The sequence below is a fragment of the Pocillopora verrucosa genome, chromosome 10 (genome assembly GCF_036669915.1).
Source record: "Pocillopora verrucosa isolate sample1 chromosome 10, ASM3666991v2, whole genome shotgun sequence".
NCBI lineage: Eukaryota > Metazoa > Cnidaria > Anthozoa > Scleractinia > Pocilloporidae > Pocillopora > Pocillopora verrucosa.
Genome location: NC_089321.1, coordinates 15,776,749 through 15,786,233, shown reverse-complemented (window position 1 = coordinate 15,786,233; position 9,485 = coordinate 15,776,749). Strand labels below are relative to the sequence as shown.

Below are 9,485 nucleotides of genomic sequence, written 5' to 3'. Positions count from 1 at the left end.
ATGGATGAACAAATAGAACGAGTTAAAAAAATTCTCTTTCAGTTGTTTTATTGTGTAATTAAAGAATGGGCAATCTTCAATTAGGCATATTAATTATAATTTTTTTTGCGTTTTCTTTTCCGATCTTCTCAGAAGGAGGTATTGGTTACGTATTCGAGAGAGATTTTATTCTGCGCAAAAATGATCTTATCCGACCGATATAAGTAGCACGAAACATTATTGACGAAGGGCTCTTAAGTAAAGTGAAATCAGGAAAGTTGAAACAGTAGTTTAAGCATCAAAAATGAGCCAGTTGTCTTAAAGGGTTTTCTCTCAAAGCCTTTGATTTTTTTGTTATAGGTTTCGTTCACAGAATCCTAAATTTTTGACAAAAAGTCCTAAAAGAAAACCTTTCCTTATGGTCATTTCAAGTATCACATTTTAATGCTTAAAAGACTGAAAAATACATGGATTTCTAAATAGGACCATGGAAAAAGCTATCAAAGTCAAGAATGGTATTACTAAAAAGTGGAAAAGTTACGGCAGCAATATTTTGAAACTGGTTCAATAAGTCACTTAAGCATCGGATACGTTTTAATTTTTTCATGGTGATTTAACCGTTTTCAAGTCAGGTTATTGTCAGAAAGTTGGTTTGAGAATAAAAATATTCTTGTTTTTACCACACTTTTATACACACCTCTTTTTTGGGAAACTTTCCTAAGGGATTATGTAGTAATTCCAAAGACACTAATATAAAAGAAAGCTTGAGAGAAATCTTAGAAAATATCGTGAGCGTCTGTTTTAACCAGGTTACAGAGTAAAACAGAAAGCACTGTTGTTCATTGTTCAGGCGTGCATTTCTCTGATCGTTTCTCCTCCAACCATGTGACTTGATTCTCGTCCTACAATCAAATAAATTCTGGTGATGAAGTTCTGGTGATCAGCATTCCAGTGTCAAATAGTAAACCTAATACATGTATCACTAGATATAGCGTCAAATTATCGTATTATAGGAGCCAAACGAGTTTTTCATCCCTACATTTGATGCAAATGACATTAATTTCATTCTTGAGGCATGAAAAAGTAATTGCATGCACGACAAAAGGCTCGATCATGTCACGTTTTCTTGATATGGTGTCTTTCTCGTCTCCTTCTTTAGCTATTTCTAAGGGCGTTTAACATCACACTAATTATTCCGAACGTTAATATACCTGAACTATGAGTATGAGTGCATGAGGAATTCTCATTCCTACCCCAACCTACTCGTCCCAAACCCCTTCCCTCCTCCACTTCGCTCTGCTTAAAAAAGGAAATTAAAGAGATGGATTCTGGCTGGTTTTGTTCGGAAACCTTTCTGTGAGTTATGTTTCTTATGAATCAAGAACATCGATCATTCCTACCCCAACCTACTTGCCCCAACCTCCCTCCTTCCCCTACTCCGTACTGCTTCAAAGAGCGAATATAGTAGTAATCAGTTTGCTGGATAAATTGTTTTATTCTTTTTGCTCTCGACCAATTAGCCCGCAACAGTTCTCACAGTTATTTTAAAAGCTTTTAATAAGAAATTGGTGCGCAAAATTTTGAAGTCATTCTGAAATTTTGTAGGTAGCTGGCTTCTCTTTCTGTTCTGGTAGTGTTGCGCTTTTTCTAGACCATGAAACGTTACTGTCAAGTGCAATTTCTTGGGCATTTTACTTTACTTCCAATGGACAGAGGCGTAAGTAAAAAGGAACTTAGCAACAGTGCTTAGCAACAGTTAGGTGAATATTTCCCATATAAGGTGATTCGATATATGAGCTGATTACCTGAGGTGAGTGAAAAAATTAGAACACTAGAAATGAAATATCCGGAGACAAAAATTTGAGGGTGTGTCCACGAGAGCACCAGGCAGTCTACATGCCATCTCACTTATTTCAATGAAACTTTGCCAGTTTAAAGGATCTACCCCAAAACTCAAACAGACAAACTGGTTGCCGGTTTGGTTCTTTCCGGGGGAGGATAGACCACCTCCTAGTTTCTCTCGTTTTCACCAGGGAAATCGCCTCAAAATGGGTAAAATATATGAAGCTCTCACTGCAATGCAACAAAATTTGAGAGGTGGTCAATGTTTAGTGACAGTAGGAGACAGACAACTCTGAAACGTCATGTAACTTTCAAAGAGTTTACACTTCTAGTAATATATTCCCCTCTCTCCCAACAACTCAAGAGATAGTATTGATCCTATGCAGTGTACGTGTATCAGTTGTATTGCGTCCTCATAGTGATGCTACATAAGTAAGCGAGTGTCTAAAAATCCCTCAATTCAACCTAAAACTCGAATTGAGTAAGTCAAGATGGCGCAGTTGTCTTGTTTATTTACAACTGACTGTAAATCAAATGTTATTTTTTTCGCGCTAGCCAGGGGGACAACAGCTCATACCCTTAATTCGTGGGTGTAAAACATAAAAGAAAACTTAAGAGACGTAAATGTATTCCAAATATGCATTTAGTCCGAGAAGAAGCTTACTCTAGCTCGTATTGGCTTATTTGGAGATTACGAAGGCCACGATTTCACGATATGCCTCAAATATCGTGCACAGGTTGGTGTGTGATTCAGACTTTCGGGATCGTAAGTGCTAGTATCCTCCTCATAAAAATCGAAGACGTAAAGTTGAGAGAGAGGTAAATCTTAAGATGGCAGAAGAAATCAAAGCTCGTGGCGAGTCTTCCAGGTGGCAAAGTGACTGTAAACCTTAAAGTACGCATACTGTGACTGTTATCTTAGAGTCAATGAATAAGGAAGAAAGGCAAGAAGGGCGCTTATTTGAACATCAATTCTCCTAACTGGTGAGTGGTGACTGCGATGAACTTTATATGATATGATTGCCGGGGATATGCAGATACTGTAGAGGCGCTCACATAAACAGTTTGGAGGCAGGCGATCCTCCCTCTGACTTTGGAACTGCGACAAGTTTATAGCGCAGACTAGTTGGCACAGTTTGGAGCACCTCAGGGCCTCACTTGGATCATCATACTGGAAGCCTTCAGCTAATTAATCGTAGAAGCGGGTGGTTATCAGTACACAGATCACAGATCTCTGAACCCGGGCCATCACGTGAACTACTCAATCAGTCTCAGGCAGAACAAGAAAGTGAGATATTCTTGTCAAGAGGAAGGATGTATCAAAACGTTACAGTCATATTTACTGCCTTCCAAAAGCACCTTAACATAGGAAGATAAAAATTGAGGCTGACAAAAGAATCCGCCTTTGATTAGAGCAAGAGGAAATAGACTGAAGCTTGCCAATCTGTAAGGGGTGGGTACGTTCAAGGTCGGACCTGAGGCAAAAACTCTGACGAACAATCCCTCACAAGCCAGGTGAACCGCTTTGGATGGGCCCTTTGGATGGGCCCCTTGGAAAACACAAAAAGCAGATGCGTTTTTCTCAGAAAGCAAAGAAGTATCTCCTCGACGTGTACCGGACAGGGGAGGAAACTAGTTAGAAGTCAACCGCCTCTAGTATGGCTTTCCAAATATGGAGTTTAAGAGACGACACCGGCCAGAAATGTTGTATAGGACAGACTGGTTGATAGAGCAGCAGCTCGCTGGATACTTCAGTCGAATATCTGCCCTGACAAAAGCTGGTTTATTGAAGAGGTTTTCCTCTGTAAGTATGAATAAGGACGAAGAGGTTGATGCCTATGATCTCGTTTCAGAAACTTACCGAACAAGGTAGAAGATCAGATGGGACCTTGAAAAATTTAGGCAAAGACTGCAGGGGAGGGTACAGCTGGCAGCTGCCACAGGCTATAAATAAATACAGACCTTTGCATCTCACTTTCCTCTCAAATTTATCGTCTTTACCAACTGGCTATGTCCTTGCATTTTTTCATCACGGGAAATTTTGCAGGAAGCCCACTGGTCAAAATATTACTGGCTCATTCTTTGAGTCACGCAATTCAACATCGGTAAGTCAACGTCGGCAACACTCGAACGAGAGAGATGTAGATTCACATGTAGATATAGGATGCTTGAAAAAAGGGAAGATATTTTACGATCGAGGTAGGCAGATTCAAATAGAGATCTGCAGAATATTGTGAAATTTTTGTCTAGCAGACAGCATGAGCAACGAAAAGTATTCGGGTCACGATGTACATCGTTATGTACGTGTTAGTTTTGGCGGAGTTCTGCACGGAAGTGTTCGATGGCGGTAAGTGTCAACGACAACACTATTTTAGTTCTATCTCTGGAATAGTAGCGCAGTTTTTGAATTTAAAAGAGCTATTGGTATTTTCTCTCAAGCAAGAGGGCAGAATTTCGCGGTTCTAAAAGCCGCAGTTGTTGCACAGGGAGCTTGTATGTCAACTAATACTCAGCATGTGACTTTAAAATCTCCTGAAATGAGCGGTAACAATGATTGTTTGTGCCGTACAAAAGCCATATTTGCTGATTTTAGTAAATCTCCAAAGCAATAAAGGACAAAAGAAAGAAACACTACGATTTCCCATCAACATTTCGCCTACACGCATCTCTGTCGACGTGAAATTAATTTCCATTCCTTAAAAAAAATCTCGAAAATTGTTCACATTTCTTAGCTTCCCTGATCAACCATCATGTTTAACGAGCTGTAACATATAGACGTTTATTTACCCAAGTGACCGCTTAGAGCCAGAATTGCGTGACAGGTGTAGTTGATGGAAGCTTCAAGGTATAGTCGCATGTTTAAAAAGGCTGAGACAAAAATACGGCAGTGCCCAAATATTGTTTGGATGGTTTCCAGAGATGAAATGATGGATTATAAAGGGTAATTAAATTAATGTTGTAGCTTTCTGGCAAGGAGAGATAGTTGACCTCAAAGTTATCAAATATTGGATGAATCGAAAGTCTAAAAACACAGTCATTTATTTGCCTCTTTTGATTGACAAGCAATCAATTAAATTGACTGATATTTGCATCCTATATTCATTATTGGCTTTTCATATCCTATTTCCAGCTTTGTCTCCTGCATCTAAAAGCTGATAGTAGCCACTTAGAAGCCTGCTGATACTCTACCAACAATATTAAAAGTGCTACTTTGTTTTGCTGAGAAAGAAATGCAAAATTCCACAAAAACCCTAAAGCTACGTACATATTCAACAATGATCTATTCTTGCACAGTAATTTGAGGAAAAATTTTTCTTTTTGCTTTTATAGAGGGAGCTGGGTTTGTGATTGATGTGTGTCAATCAATGAAGTTTCAGTCAGATAGAGAATATTTAGGTCAAAATTATAAAGATACAGGATACTTGAAGAAAAAATTCAATGGAATGGGAAATATTTTAAACAGATGATTGTAGAATATCTAATTGGAACTATAGCAATACCAACTGCAGGAATTAATGGAATACAGGATAGTTAGGCCAATAGTTAATAGGAAATGGGATACTCAAATTAATTTTTACATGGAAACCTGCAAATAATACATTCAGAGCTACAATCAAACCTGTTTTAAGCAGCCTTTTTGTATTGTCCTCCACCTGACACAAGACACAATAAAATTCCAAACACTGCAATCAACAATTCATAATGTAATTGGTGCATTTTAATTATTTATTAAACCATTTTTTGTATGTATAAATTGTGTGTAAACATAACATCTCTTCTGATCAACCTGCATGTATAAATAACGAATCACATGATATGCAACAAATATGCTTGCAGATAATTTCACTGACAACCTAACTATATATATATATTTTTTTTCAGAATTTCAACACATTACAGAGTGTATGTATTTGAATGGATACCAGGGTGCCAGCCCAACTGCCAATTAAGTTGAATGTAGGTATACATATACATCACAAATTACAAATTTCATTCCTGTTCTAGATACAACTTGTCCATATATACAAATATATCTGATTGCATTGGCAAAAACATGCCCATTATGTTGCAAGATTGACATTTGAGTTCACACCCTGCTAGAGCTTAGCTAACGGGTGAACACCCTGTGGTTGAAGGCTTGTTGAACATCCAAAGCAGCAGGCTTAGCAGAGGCTGCAAAAACCTGATTTTTAGGTTTTGGTTGAAGGTGGGCATTGCCTTCCTTCAAGCCAGCCTGGTTAAAGAAAATGCAGGGGATTGAATGTTTAAGCTAGTGCCTGCATGCAGCCTGGCCACCAAACAATCCAAAGGTGACTTACAAATGACTCTGTATGGAAACCTCAGGGGGTGGAGAGGATAGATTTTTGAAACCCTTTGGTAGACTGGCATTTTTCTCTGAGGCTAGAAAACACTTGTCTTATTCCTTGTGGTTGAAAGCCTGCATTGCAAAACTGGTAATCAGCCTTGCAACCTGTCACACTTCAACCCCTGAAGAGGGGGGCATGGGGATGTTTGGTTTTGCAGTTTCTAACAGAACCCAATGCCCTCCTCACTAAGCTAACACTCCATGGCTGGAGGGTGGTTGGGTGTCAAAAGCATGCCTTTGGAAAAGAGAGCTCAATTGACATTGCAAGGTTTAATCACTGGAAAGCTGGCATTGCCCACCTTTAAATGAGCCTGGCCAAAAAAAGTGCAGAGGGCTTTAAACATTAAGGCTAGTAACCAAATGTAACCCAACCACCAACCTTCCCAAGGTGGGGTTGCAAATGGCTTTGTGCGCAAATTGGGTAGAGTAGGTTTTTGACTTGCAAGTTACAAGGAATTTGTTTTTTGCATAAAAGTGGACATCTTGTTTTGAGTTGTTATGAGGCTGGATTTGTTTTATACTTTGTCTGTATATTCATTTCAGACTCATACTTCATGGCATCACTTCTCATGCACTTAATCATTTTGGCTAGGGGTGGGGTAGGGTTAAAAAATGTTTAATTTTGAAAGTTTTTTTCTGCGATATTCACTTTGAGTTTGTTGTTTTTTTGGGTCTGTTTTGGTGAATTCACTCAGATATAACTAGACATATACATATACATATACATATACATATACATATACACACCTGTTTTGAAATAATGCCATTTGAAAAAAATACATGAAATATATATACCTTTTGCTTTCTCACCAAAAAGTGTCTCTTTTTCTATGTTTATGAATGAACTATGTTATAAGCCACATGAATATGGTTGTCAACTGCAACATCAGTGACCACATATTTGTATTACTTTTGTACAGAATTTGTAACAAATATTAGTGAGATCATAAAGTGGAAATGCAACAGTTGCAAGACAAAGGTAATTTGCACCAATAAATTCAAAACTTTAAAATCCTTTTTTCACCATGGGGCAACTTAGAAGAAGAGGGAAAATTCTCTAATTACATCGCAAATTGACTTTCTAATGGTTAAATGCTCTATGTAATATGCCACAAATATTGTTGTCCATTAAATTATTACTGACTGCATATTTCTCACATTTCGTTACAAAACATGTTGTAAGTTATATGCAGGAAAATAACAATGTTGGTTTATTGGAGAATTTTGTATTTGATCAACAAATTGTGCTGTAATTGATGTTTTATTTGATTTCCTTAATCATCTTTTTGATATTGAATTGATATCACTGACTATTACTTTTTTACAGAATTTGCTGCAAATGCTGTAGCACAAATGAACACCAAACAACTAGCAGATAGGAACAGAGGTAATGCACCAATAAATTCAAACTTTTAAAATCCCCCTTTCAACCTGGGCAACTCAGAAAAAAAGGTCTGCAAAGTTTAGCATAATGATTAAAACCTTAGTGAAGATGGAAAGTCATTTAATGTATGCCTAAAATATGAACCACAAGAGCTAAAACCCACTAACTACTGTTAGCACAAACAATTATTGTATTATTTTGTTCATAAATTCACTTGTCATTCTCACGAACCCAAATCACCTGTGTTGTTGCATCAAACAATTAAAAATGTTAACTATAAATCACTGGATCGCTGGTACAGCGAAACAGAAAAATAGCACTAACTATCAATTGCCTTTTACAAAAATTAACTATTAAATCCAACACTTTGAGTAGGGAATTTGAACAACACTTTGGCCCCAGGAACAAGAATAAATCTTCAAAACTTCAAATGCCTGAGGAGGTTGCTGTGATAGGGGGATGTTGAAGCTCCAAATTAAGGGATACATATTTATGTACCATACCCAGCCTATGAAATTTGATCAAATCTTATCAATCCTAACAGAATGAGCATACATTTTAATTCATAGTTCCTTACTTGCACATAACTTAGAACATTTTTATTGATTTTGTATGGAGAAACTGTGTCTTGGTCACTCGATCCTGGGAGTTAAAGGGAACTAAAAAAATTCTTTAAAACCTTAAGTGAACTTTTGGTACAGTGAAAAACCCAATTCAACATAGTGTAACACCTTAATTGTGTATTCATTTGATCATTTTTTAAAAGATTTAATTCACTGACATCACAAATTTAATCTAAAAAGCAGGTTTCCTCTGCAGATCTTGTCAACTATAAGTATTTATTTAACCCTCTCCTCCCTAGCATCAGTATGAATAATCTCCATACTACTTCCTAGACATTTCCCAGGGTTCTGACAAGGAGAATTTGTTCAACAATCAAGAGCTTCTTTAGTTGGTGATCATATCCTTTATTCTCATGACCTTAATGTTTGGTTCAAGGGTGATGTTGTGAGGAGAAATTAGATGTTAGTCACTCTTAGTGGTTGAAGGGTTAAGGTGGATCACATCATTTTAGAGACAAATTATCTTTCCTATATTTCACAGAACTCACAACAAAACAGAGTCTTTGTTAATCATATGTTGGAGGTGTGCAAAACAGTAAGTTTCAACTCATGTAGTTTACAATTAAATTCAATCACAACTACAATTAGACAAGAAAGGCAATTACCATTGATAGTTAAAACACAAAAATTTACATTTACACACTAGAGCAATAATCATACACCTTTGTGAAGTTTTTATGCCCACTTAAAATGTCATTTCTTCCTTCTAATGCACTCCTTCTGTTAATGACTTCTTTTCCCACAGTTTGCCACATCAAACCTTGAGAACATGTCAACAACGTCTGATGAAAATGATGCTGAGGACGAATAAACAAGATTCTGCTTCATTACCTTCCTAGTATACTCTTCTACACCATTATGTACTGAGCTTCATATCAAAATGCTGCATTATATGTTAATAGCATAACTTCAAACATTTGCAACTTGATATAGTCTATACATGACCTAAAGAGCTGCACAACACTGATTTAATGATAAGTCATCAATGCATTCAATTTCAGAATCCAATAACAAATTGTGACAGTTATGACAACCCATGTTTTTTTTTTAATAAAATGTTATCTTGTTAATCAATATTACTTCTCAAAACTGGCTGTCACTTCAATGAAATAACATATTAGCCACACAAAAGGCGTCCGAAGAATGAGAATTTGAACACATTATAAGGAATACTATGGGGAACGAAATTTCATCCATTTATAAGAAGAAGTCAAGACCGCACGCTACGATTTGGACCGTTGTCCACGTAGAGGTAGTTTGCGCCCTGAAAATCCTCACAATTGGCATTTTT

At 37.0% G+C, this 9,485-nt stretch overlaps 1 long non-coding RNA gene across 1 annotated transcript; it reads left to right on the top strand.

Moving 5' to 3' along the window:
- Positions 1 to 3,935: 3,935 nt before the first annotated feature.
- On the top strand, positions 3,936 to 9,270 carry LOC136283799 (uncharacterized). The gene is made up of 6 exons (XR_010718912.1): positions 3,936 to 4,168; positions 5,704 to 5,778; positions 7,108 to 7,166; positions 7,515 to 7,574; positions 8,676 to 8,729; positions 8,940 to 9,270. It is a non-coding gene; the product is annotated as an uncharacterized lncRNA (long non-coding RNA).
- Positions 9,271 to 9,485: the final 215 nt, after the last annotated feature.